Source organism: Calonectris borealis, chromosome 6, assembly GCF_964195595.1.
Source record: "Calonectris borealis chromosome 6, bCalBor7.hap1.2, whole genome shotgun sequence".
NCBI classification, from domain to species: Eukaryota; Metazoa; Chordata; class Aves; order Procellariiformes; family Procellariidae; genus Calonectris; species Calonectris borealis.
This window is the reverse complement of record NC_134317.1, coordinates 642,433-654,820: the sequence shown is the minus strand read 5'-3', so window position 1 is coordinate 654,820 and position 12,388 is coordinate 642,433.

Here is a 12,388-nt window from a genome sequence, read left to right as displayed (position 1 = left end):
GCATCGTTTTGTCCCCTGCCTGGTGTCACCTGCGGCCTTTTCAGGCCCAGCACAAGAACTGGAGACGCGGTAGGAAGCACGTGCGAGCTGCGATTTTGCTTGGCTGCCGGGAGGGCACCCGCCTACTCCTGGGTGACCCGTCCTGGGGCACCGAGTGACCGCGGGTGGCCCTCAAAATGCCGTCAATGCCAAAAGCGACGTGCCTCCCCGAGCCGGGCGCCTCCGGCGCACCGCCGGCCCCCGCGCCCCTCACCTCTCCGGCCCCCTGCCCGCCCCGGCCCCCAGCCCGGCATCCCCAGCCCCCTGCCCGCCCCGGCCCCTGGCCCGGTGCCCCCGGACCCCTGCCCGCCCCAGCCCCCCGGCCAGGCCAGGGCCGGGGCTCGGCACTGGAAATCTCCCACCAGCCCTGGTTTTATCTCCGCTTGAGGAGCTTTCCCCCGGGCCGCCTGCGCGACCGAGGTGGCCTGAGCTGCCCGTGAAGGACCCTCCTTCATGCTTACAGAAATCGAGCTGCAGTCCACCCGATTTTGTCTTTCGGGTCCAGCTCTGCTGTCAGGCCCTCTGCGTTTCACAGCATGGGGCTAACAAGCCTGGTTTGACTCCGTGGTGAACACCCAAATGCCGGTTGCTGCATGCATCCTCCTCTGGTATTCGGGCCGTGGTATTTCTGAATTTAGCTATCATCGCAGGAAAATAGGGCTGAGCAGGGCCAGTGGAGGGAAAGGGAGGCCGGTGTTGCTCTGGCAGCCTGCAAAGGCAGCGCCTGGCCAGAGCCAAAGGGGAGCGACTGTCCCTGGCTGGGAGGGCTGGGACTAGTGACACAGGACGGGGAAAGAGAATAAAAGGGCAGGGCTCTCCTGGTTGGGGGCTGCTTGTTTAGCTTTAATTTTATAGCCATTTAATTAAAAATCCTTTCTAATAAAGGCAAAAGAAAATGAGCAAATTTTCTCAAAAAACCCATAAAGTTACTGCAATTAGTTCTGAAACATTTGTGTTTAAGAGCCTTCTGCTGTGCTGCGCCTTACATACAGTAAAGGCAAAATTGAATAACGGTCCCTCGTAGTGGCCAGCGCCCTGAGCTGATACGTATTTTGTAGGCAAATACAACTGCAACCCCCAGGTTCCCAGACGCCCTGCGAGTCCAGCCCGCAGCCCACGCTTCAGCTGCCCGTGCTGTCCCCAGGTGCTTACTTGGAGCCTGGCCCAAATCCCCGCAGGTTGCAGACAAAGTGACTGCTCTGCACCAGCGATGCCGCCAAGGCTGAGAGGGCCGATCAGGTTGATGGCGGGGGTCAGGACGAGGGACGAGGTCTCCCCGCGCGGTGCAGGGACGTGCTGAGCTGCAGGGGAAAGCCAGCGCGGCACCTGGAGATGCTGCTCGGGGTCTGGCCCTGCGCAGCAGCGTCCCGCACCAGCGACCCTGCCTCTCCCTGGCAGTGGACGTTGCCGGCGCAGGAGCAGGTCCCTCGTGCGCTCGGCCTCTCTTCTGCCGGAGCTGCGGCACCCCTCAGTGCGTTTCACTGCCCCATGGACCCCCTGCTCAACACTCTGCTCCTGTGGATGAGAGCCACAGAAGCATCTTCTGTGGGCAAAAAAAGCATTAACTTCATGGCAAGGCAGCACAGCTCCGAATCTGTCACAGGCAGCTGAGCTACTTGTGTCCTGCCCTCAGGGGGCACAAGCCCTGGCGAGCAGTGGCAGCCCCTCGGGGGCATCTCGTACCCCGCAGCCCACTGGCACATCCCCGGCGTGGCAGCGGGGTCAGCGCGCCCCAGCTGCCCGCTTTGGCCGGAGGTCTGAGCAGCCAGGAGGGTCCTGCATGCCGCTGTCCTTGGCAGCTTCAGTTACACCATCTCTTCTTTCCAGGGACCCTCCTGACTAATTGGAAAAAGCAGCAGTTTCTTTTAGCACGGGTGAGTCTCCCAGCCCATCACCAGTGACGGGCCAGCGCCCACCACCCTCTGCGCGTTTCAGTCGAGCGCGGGCTGCCAGGAGCTGTGCTCCCTCCCCGAGCCGCCCGCCCGAGTTCCTGGCAGTGCTGGCATCTCCTTCTGCCGGCGCTGCAACGGTGGGTCTGGCTCGTGGTGCCGGGGCCAGCAGCGCTGCCTGTGCGGCCGGGGTGACCTACACCTGCGGTCTGAGGACATCGATTTTTGAATTAATTTTTCATAAAGTCTTGGGATACACAGCTCAGAGTCAACTGCTAGTGCTGTCTTAGAGGCTGCTATTTTTATCACCTTGATAAAATGATTACCGCTAGAGCTGGAGGTGAGCGCAGGAATGTAAATATTTATTAGTGGGTCTGTGTGCAGATGTGGAGATGCACTGCCAGCTCGGGTGAGGACTGACATTTCGTCAGCGCTCCTGCCCGGCCTGCCAGGTCTGCTGGCTAGCACATAAATAATTACACTGGGAGCTGGATCTGGTTTTACAGAAGGAATTTGTAAGGCGTCTGCAGCACGAACAAGGTGAGCCTTTCAGAGCAGCAGCGCCTGTTACAGTGCAAAGGCACTGTAGCACAGGGAGGCCCCCAGGTCGTGCAAGTAAGCCCCACGGCAATGGTGAGGCAAGTCATTAATAACCGAAGCAGATGAAGAGCGGGGAGAGAAGACTGAGCACGGTGCTTTGGGCTCAGCTCTGCCAAAGCCCCGAGTCGCCCAGCCGGCTCATCTACACCGTTCCTCCCTCCCGGCAGCGCTGCGAAAGTCAGAAGCACTGACAGTGGCCACTTTTACCCCTTATGATTTGCCCCATTTTGGTCAGTTCGCTTCATGTTCAGCTGCACAGGGAGGACAGCCTGCTCTGCTCCTGCTCGAGAAAGAACCAACGGCTCCATTTTCCTCACTTTTACATCATGGTTCCTCAGGTGGTTCTTCATAGATTAGCTACAGCACATTTGTTCTGCCGACACCCTTCAGCACATTCATTGATTTGCTTTTATTGTTTATTTTCCTGCCTTCACTCAAAGGCTGCTGTCTTTGACAGCAGCAAGCAGCGTGCCTGCTGCCCAGCCCGGCCGAGCCTTTGCGGGAGCAGAGCAATGCGATACCCCACAGCACCTCCGATGGACGGCGCTAAGCGTCCCCGTGCGCCCGGAGACCCCAGACACGTGAGAACACACGTGTCGCCCGTGCGTGCCGCAGGCGCCAGCTGGCCTGGCAGGAGCACACGATGCCAACAGCAGTCTCTGCTTCCACGGGGCTGCGCACAGCGTGGGGATTAGCTGCCGTGGGGCAGATTTGGGCTCATCACCACAAATCTGAGCAAAGCCAATCTTCACAGAGAATGATTCTGCTCCGACACCTGCAGCTATTCAGCACAGAAAGCCATCACGGGGCTGATTTTACTTAAGGCAGAAATGTCTGATGAAAAATGTGACAGCTTCAGTTAACCCTGCAGATGTCCCCGTCCCACGTCTCTTGTCGTCTGGGTTTTCAGCGTGCTTCAGCGGAGCATGTGGCGCCGCGAGCTTTGAGCAGAAATGGGTGGGACTGGTCCATCAGCGGCAGCCCCCGGAGGCCGTTGCAGGACAGGAGCCCACGCCCGCTGGTGTGGGCACCCTACACGGACAGCACAGAGCGCTGCAGGGGGTCGGGTGCCCGTGAGGGGAGCGGGGCTCCGTGGGTGCAGCCCTCTGCTCCAAGAGAGCGTGCTCAGCGTCTGGTGGCACCTGGGGCGGGCACTTTGCATCTCCCTGGCGATGGTTTTTCCTCCATCCCTGTCCCGATGGCCCCAGGAGACTGTCCTCGCTTCAGGCTCGGACCAGGGGAGAGGTTCGAGCAGCGGCTGCACCTGATGCATTGCGCGGGTGGGTGGGCAGGCCCAGACCCCCGCCTCTGCCCACGGGCGCGCGGGCCGCTCCTCCCAGCCGCTGGCTGAGCCTCAACCGGCCGCGCGCCCCAGGGGTCCCCCCGCGGGGCCACCCCGAGGCGCCTCGCCGCCCCCCGGCCGGGGCCTCAGGGCTCACCTTGCCTGGAGCGGGGAAACTCCGACAGGGAAGTCTGTTAGGCGCGGGAAGGGATACACCAACAAACGGAGAAACGAGGCAAAATACTTAAAAACGCGAGCTGCATCTTTCATCGTTGTCTCTGTGAAAGTGGTTCCGTGCAACTGTGCATTTTTAAATAGCTGGCGTGGTCTAATAAAGAGCTGGCTGCATTTCAGTGATAAGTGAAGAGTTTATCAAAGACGTGATCAAAAGAAAGAAAAAAAAAGGGAAAGAAAAGAAATTCCCTCTCTGTGCCTGCTGCATGAAGAAACGTTTCCACACAAGGTGGCACCTGTCTCCTTCCCTTCTGGCCTCGCGAGGGGGAAGCTGAAAGGCGCCTGAAAACATTATCCGAAAATTAACTCCTAGCAAATAGGATGGATGATCAATTCACTCATCAGCAATCTTTTGTTTCCTAGGCACTAACACTCAGGAACAGAAGTAGATTTTGCTGTCATCAACAGTGGTACCCAGCCGTGAGGGACGGGCGAGGCCAGCGAAAGCCGAGCCAGCTCCCGAGGCCCCGGCTCTGGGACAGGCAGATTCCCCGCAGAGCCTCCCAGGGCAGGACGGTCCCAGGAGCAAAGGGGAGCCCTGCCCAGGCACCCCCGGCTGCCCGAGCCGCTCTGGGGACACCCCCGGCCCCCGGCCCCCGCGTGCGGGCACTTCACGTCCTGCTGCAGGTGGGCAAAGGGGTTCATGTACTCGCACCAGATCTGCCCTGCACTTTATCTGATGGAGCTTAATGTTTTGTGCCTATAATTTTAAATCACAATTAAGGTATTTTAGAATATTTTTTCATACACAGTGCGGACCAGTTGTAGCTCTGCTGACGTATGACATGCCTTTGCATTCAAATGCAGGATGCTGAAGAGGCCTGCCTTCCGCTGCAGGCTTTTTCTTTTGATCCTGACCTTTTCACACAAAGAAAATGCAAAATATTATTACATATTAGAAATACAGCGTAGCTAGAAATAGCCTCTTGCGTCGAGTGGTGGGACAGCAGCACCGCTGTGTCCCGGCTGAGACGCCGGGGCTGCGCTGGGCGAGGTGTTCACCGCCTGCGCCAGCGGGACGGCCCGACCCCAACAGCCCAGTGTGCCCACGCTCGTCCCCGGGTCTGTCCCAGAGCTGTCCTGGAGCTGGTCCCATGGCTTGCAAACTCAGGGAGTTAATTTTTGGCAGGACCTGTCTAGGTTACCAGACTCCAGAGAACAGCAGAGTTGTGAAGGAATTACAAAGGTGGTGCCTCTGTCCTGTTTTCTGTAAGAAACTAAGGATCCTGGATTATGTGGCTTGGGCAAGGAGGCTCCATTTGTAGACAGATGCGTCCCATTCTTCAGACTCCTCTCAAAATGCAACGAATACATCATGGAAGGGTGGGACTGGCGGCTGGGAGTGCATCCCTGGAGCTAACCTCAGCACCAGCTCGGACCTGTCCGCCCTGGGCGGCGTGGGGAAGAAACACGGCGCTCTGGGCCAGGGCGCAGCGCAGGCAGGGCACAGCCCCGGGCACCCAAAACCCCGGGCACCCAAAACCCCGGGCATGCACAGCCCTGGGCACGCACGGCCCCGGGCACCCAAAACCCTGGGCACCCAAAACCCCAGGTATGCACAGCCCTGGGCGTGCACAGCCCCGGGTACCCAAAACCCCAGGCATGCACAGTCCTGGGCACACACAGCCCTGGGCACGCACAGCCCCGGGCACCCAAAACCCTGGGCACCCAAAACCCCGGGCACCCAAAACCCCAGGTATGCACAGCCCTGGGCGTGCACAGCCCCGGGTACCCAAAACCCCGGGCATGCACAGTCCTGGGCACACACAGCCCTGGGCACGCACAGCCCCGGGCACCCAAAACCCTGGGCACCCAAAACCCCGGGCACCCAAAACCCCAGGTATGCACAGCCCTGGGCATGCACAGCCCCGGGCACCCAAAACCCTGGGCACCCAAAACCCCGGGCATGCACAGCCCTGGGCATGCACAGCCCCGGGCACCCAAAACCCTGGGCACCCAAAACCCCGGGCATGCACAGCCCTGGGCATGCACAGCCCCGGGCACCCAAAACCCTGGGCACCCAAAACCCCGGGCATGCACAGCCCTGGGCATGCACAGCCCCGGGCACCCAAAACCCTGGGCACCCAAAACCCCGGGCATGCGCAGCCCTGGGCACGCACAGCCCTGGGCACCCAAAACCCCGGGCACCCAAAACCCCGGGCACACAGAGCCCCAGGCATGCACAGCCCCGGGCACCCAGAACCCCAGGCATGCACCCAAGACCCCAGGCACCCAAAACCCCGGGCACACAGAGCCCCAGGCATGCACAGCCCCGGGCACCCAGAACCCCAGGCATGCACCCAAGACCCCAGGCACCCAAAACCCCGGGCACGCACAGCCCCTCTGACTGTGCAGACTTGCTGCGCAGAGCCTTGGGTGCGCTGCAATGCAGAGCTGCTGTTAGACTCATTGCTCCCGTTGCAGGGTACAAATGCCATTCCTGCCAGCAGCGCCAGTTAATGTTTATCCCGATAGTGAGTGGAAGTTAAAGTTTCAGTATCTCTCCTAAAATCAGAGCTGGGTTGGGGTAGGGGTAGACTTTTTAGCGTATCAAAGCACGGTGCTCCAATTTCAACTTTTAAAAAATGGCCTTTTCTAACATAAAAGGAAATATATTTCAAAGTAATGAAGTTCCTACGTGGCAATCTAGACATCATGTTCTGAAAATGTCAGCCTGGGATGACATTAATGAATCATTTTTTGTTTGGGTATTTTGCTGACGTGGAAATTTATCAAAATGGACTGTCGTCACTGAAATGTATTTGCTTTTGACGAATTGGCCTTTTATAATGGGAAAATGGTCGGTGTGAAAATTGCCGACAGCCCCAGCCAACAGGGTGCTATCGAGCCCCTTCCCTTCTAAACGCGACCGCTGTTGGCTGCAGCCTGCACACGCTCGCTGCACCTCACCCCCTGCCAGTGTGATTTCCCCGGCTCCTGCGTTCCCAGGGGTCAGCCCCAAATACCTGGGCACTGAAAAGGTATCGGCGCCAATTGTTTTAGAAGTTAACCATTAATGCTGACGGCGATGTCTGCTGCTTGCTGCTGTGATGTTCTGCAACTAGAAAAACCTGGTTTCTGTCGTGCTGTTAGATGGGCGTGTTCTGCCCCAGCGCACCGGCTCTGTTCGGTCTGGTTGCTTCATAACTCAGCTGCGGACCCGGGGTCCTCTACTTTCAGGGATTGCAGCCGGGAGCCTGAGTTCAGGCTGGGGCAGAGGGCAGGCGTCACCACGAGCGCTCTGCGCTCTCCCTTGCTCACACCCCCGACTTTCCAGGGTCGGCATTACTTTTGATTCGCCGTTTCAGCACACAAAGCTGTGAAAGGTTAATTTCAGATCTCATGAACACTGGCAGGGTGCTACTGCATGGGAATTGCACTCACTTCAGCTGAATTTGTTCAGATTTAAACCCATGTAAGTGAGGGCTGGTTCTAGGTCTAAGAAGTATTTTATCTAAATTCCTGCCTCATGGAATGTAGTTACCGTTAAATGTCCCATTTCAAAATCATCAAAAAAATCACGCCAATACTTACCAAACACTGCTGCTGCCATGAAGTGAATTTTCATGTTCCTGAGTTGCAGGAAACAGAATTCTTGTGCTGCAAATGGATTTGAATATAGCATGAAGAATTTCACAAGAGAGTGCTCTTTCTGCAGCTAAAACTGTCTTTTCTTCTGGCATGTGGCAGCCTATGGAGGTAGTGAGTTTCTGTGGTGGCTTATGCATATTTAACGAACACGCGTGTTTTGCAGAACAACTGGACTGATGGCATTAAACTGAACTGCTGAAATATTTGAATATAGAAATCTACATACACGGTTTAGTTTGTCCAAGACTGCAGGTGAGGTCCGACCTCACACGAGAGCCCCAATTCGGATGACGGCTGGCCCAGGCGACCTCCCCAGTCCCTTCCAGCCTGGCCATCCCGTGGCTCAGCGTTCTCCAGGAACGGCTGCGGGGCCAACGTCTGCCAAAGTCAGCCAGACAGGTGCTGCAACACTCAGGTCCTCTGATGATAAACTCGTCCCTGGCGCTGAGCTGTGGCACTCTGCCACGGCCCTGCCCGTGAAATCCCTGCAAAAACCTCCCCGTGCTGTACTTGGAACGGCGATGCAAACCTCTTCTCTCCCGCAGCCGCTAACCGGACGGGCTCGTGGGAAGCGTCCCTTGGCCGAGGATATTCCCTGTCCTGCGCGGCTCATTCACTCCCGGCAGCGCTGTGCAAGGGCCTTTAATTCCCATCGTTGCCAACCGTCGCTAGAGCTGCATTTAATCCTGCGGCCCCGTAACTCCGGGTGCTGTGCCACAGCCACTCCACACGCCAGCCAGCCGGGGCTGGAGCGACACAGGCTGGTCGCCCAGTCTGCGTAATGCCATGCTGCTGTGCTTGGCTTCGGGAGCAGGACTGGAGCCGTGAGGGAGCCGAGACCCAAACCCAGCCACGTATTGACTCGTTCACAAGACTTTTTCTGGCCTTTTTTTGTTTCCTTCTAAAGCCTCTGTTTTATCCGTCCTTGCACGTCACATGCAGGCTGGGAAAGAGTCAAAGTGATTATGAAAATATATGACCTTCTATTTTTCTGATTTATACCGGGCAAGTTATTAACCCACTTCTCTCTGCCCCGCCTTCACATGCCATTTATTCAGTTTTCTAATGAATTTCTAGTTTGAATGGCTAAGTACCTCATCTGTTTAAAATGCTCAATTTTATAAAAATAGACTTTTTCAAGCACTTGCATTCCCGTCTGTTTGGTACGAGAACAGAGGCACATAGAGGTTTTCATATCTTAAGCTAGAAAAGAGAAAAAATCGGAAGGTCGATTTGGTGGATGCCTTTCAGGGTGATGAACTGGTCAGCTTACTCCTGCCTGAACTGAACACCAGATGAAGATCACGCCACAGGGACTGTAACGTGACTGCTCCCTAATACACGCTTAGCAAATCTGGAAGAGTTTTAAGATAAACCATGATTCTTCTGGGATATTTGTATGCTTTATTGTACACTTCTCATTTGCACCCAGTACGTGCTTGGCACAAACACTTAAAAAATTAAATGGGACATGCCAAAAGTGTACTTTCAGAGGGTTATCGCACTTCTTGAATGACTAAAGCCACTTGCCCTTCAGTCCCACATCTCCCAGAGCACCAGAGATGCCGTAAGTCCAGAAATGCTTTGTCTTAGTGTGCAAATGAGGCATAAACAGTGCCTCTGATCTGCAGCGATCAGAGATACTACGTTTGGGTAAGGAAAGGATCTTATGGGTCATCTGGCCCATTTACTTCCATCTGTAGGTAATTTGGATTTATACAGAAGAGTCACGCTAATGAAGAGTCTTTCTGAGCCTTGTTGGCAGGGTAGGAAAGGAGCAGGGCTGTCCCCCGGCACCTTGACCTCGGTACCGTGCTACCCGACCCGCACCGAGCCCCTGGGCACCGTCATGACCCGCCGTCCCGGCAGCCGGGTCCCGGCATGGGCGCAGGGATGCCCTTCCTGCCCATCTCCTCTGGCAGCATTGCCAACAGCCCAGTTTCCACCCAGCCCTTCTCCAAGGGTGCTGTGGCGCTCAGCACCCCTTTACCGTGCATTTTACAAACTCAGCTCACACGGCTGGGGGGACCCTTAAGGCCCCATCACCATTTATTTCTACCCGCTTCCAGCCTCCAGTCTTAGCCTGTGGCTTCCTAAATCCCTGCCTTCATGGGCTCTGAGGTTTCAGCAAAAGCCTTGCAATGTTTGGTGTTTTTAAACCTTAAAAATCTTAGTGAAGCTATGAAGCTGCAAGATCACTTACTTGCATTAAGGTCCTCGGTCCTCAGACTTGCAGAGAAAGGCAAGGATAGGTCCTGAAGGCTGCAAGAAACCAGTTTGATTTTCATGTTATTATTTTTAACCCCTCTCATGCTTCTCTCACCTGTCTCCAGCTCCGAGGTCTCCGCCTGCCTGGTGCTGCCACAGTGGCTCCCGCGCCCGTGGAGTGGGACGGCGGGTTGGGGAGGGGTGCAGGACAAACCCTCTTTCTCCAGCCTCCGTGGAGGGGAAGGGCAAAGGCCATGGGGACATGTGGCCAAGGATGAGAAAGGAGATGTGTAAAAAGAGAGAAATCGTGATAAATACAGGGAGAAGGAACGGAACTGTCTGAAAAAAAAAAATACACCTTTCAAGCCTGCTTGGTTGAACTGGGTGCGGGGAAGAGGGAGGAAGGGCAGGGATGGTTTTGCAATACTCCTGCATGTGCGACCACGAGGCACTGAAACGCAGAGCCAGCACTGGCAGGACCAGGACGCCTCCTCTGAAAGCAGTATTTGTTCCCTTTATGTGTTTCCATCTCAATGAAGTTGGATAAGGTGAGGTCTGGACACCTCATTTAAAAATAATGGAGCCAGTGTAGGTTTGTCGCTGCCTGGAAGCCCTAATCCTCCGTGGGGTGTAGGAAGCTGCCCAAGCAGCCACACAAAGAGAAAACTCGGATCCTAACAAATTTAGTACACAAAGCGATGCAGCAGCTACCACCAAGCCCAGCCACACTGCCCGAGGCCAGGGACCAGCTCGTCCCCCGTGCCAGCCGCGGGCACCCCATCAGCGTGGGGCGTGTGGGCAGGAGCAGGCAGCTTTGGAGGGGACAAGGCTGGGGCACAGTCAGCCAAACCCCCATACGTTGCCTGAAGAAAAATTGTTTCTCATCCTGTTTTTGAGCTGTGATTGGGCTCGACAAGCACAGCAGCTTTATGAACGCCGCTCAGGCCCTGCATCGTTTGCCTTATTGTGGTCAAAATCTCCTCCCAGCCCTCCCTCCTTGCGCCGGCACCCACAGGCACTGGCATCTGTAACATGCACCCACAAGCCCAGAGAGGGAAGGACGAAAGGATAAAAATACCCATGGAAAAAAAAAAGAAAGAAAGAAAAAAAGAAAAAAAACCAACCCAGGCACCATCTGGATTCAGAGCCTGGAGAGCAGGAAAGCGCTGGGCAGGAAGGGAGCAGGCAGAGAGGAGCACGTTTGCTGGTGCTGAGATTTGGGGAGCACCGCCGAGCCACGAACACGCTCACCGCAGTCGGTCCCTCAGGTGAGGGAGAGCCGCTTCCCTGCTCCGTCTCAGCAAACCGGGCAGCGTTTCACCCATCTGCATTTTGCATAAGCCTCTGTGGATGCTCTCAGCAAACAACCAGGGGACGCGGGGCCACCGGGGAGGGCTGGTGGCTCTGCAGACGGTGGGCAGCCCCCGGGAAGGGGCTGCTGCTGGCTGCAAAGGGGATGGAGCAAGCTGAGAGTTTGCTGGTGATGACTCCCCACGGTCCATGAAGGACTGGAGCAGCTAAGTCTAACACAGAGAGGCACCGGGGAGCAGACAGCTTAATGACAAAATCTCGCATTATTTTCTTGTTGCATAGGACAGGGACGGCAGCTGGACCACTCGTGTCCGGGTGAGCATTCACGGGGTGGTTGGAGGGGGGCCGTGGAGACACGTGAAACTCAGACGTCCAGCACTCGGTGCCCAGGAACAGTCCCATCCCGGGACACCTGGTCCCCAGCTCTTCCTAAAGCAGAGGACCCCTCCGCAGGAAAGGACGAGCAGCAGGTGGACAAGGAAAGGGATGAGCCTGACCGTGGGCACGTGCATTGCAGCAAGCAAAGGTGGCTCGGCCAGGAGAGACCTGGCGTCCCTGGGCCTTAGTGCTCGCCACGTGTCTCACGCCCTCCTGGGGCACAGCGAGGTCCGGCCCCGTGGCAAATGCGGCCAGTCAGTCCTCCCTCTGCCGCGGGGTACCTCCATCGCGGGCTCCCGAGCCACCGTCCCCAAGACTACCCACCCCGTACACTGAATGATGCACAAACAACCCAAACCTCCGCAGACTTACCCTCCATAGGCAACACAGAGCCACACAGAAAATAATAACAATTAAGCTGGGATCTTTTCTTTTTTCAGGGTTGGATTAACTACAGCCCTTATTCAGGATCTTGCTGATTGTTTCTGCTAAGACTGGAAATTCATAATGAAGTCTGGTATTGATTTCTTGCAACCTGTTAATTAAAAAAAAAACCTCTCAAATTCTTTTATTTTCTGCACATACTGCAGGAGACAGTTTTCTTGCTCAAAATTCAAATGTCTCTTTCCACCACCAGTATTGCGCCCAGAAGCGTCCAGCCTCTTCCACAAGCCTTGGCTCTTCTGCTGATCCTTGGCTTTCTGCTGCCAGCTTTGCCTGCGGCCGTAGTTTCTGGTGGGCGCACTGGCACCCGCCGTCCCAGGGCTCGTGCCCAGCTCCCAGCCCGGCCCTGCCGGCGCGCGGCCCGTGCCAGCCCTGCGTGCCCACGGCGGGGTACATGCCCTGGGACCGGGCG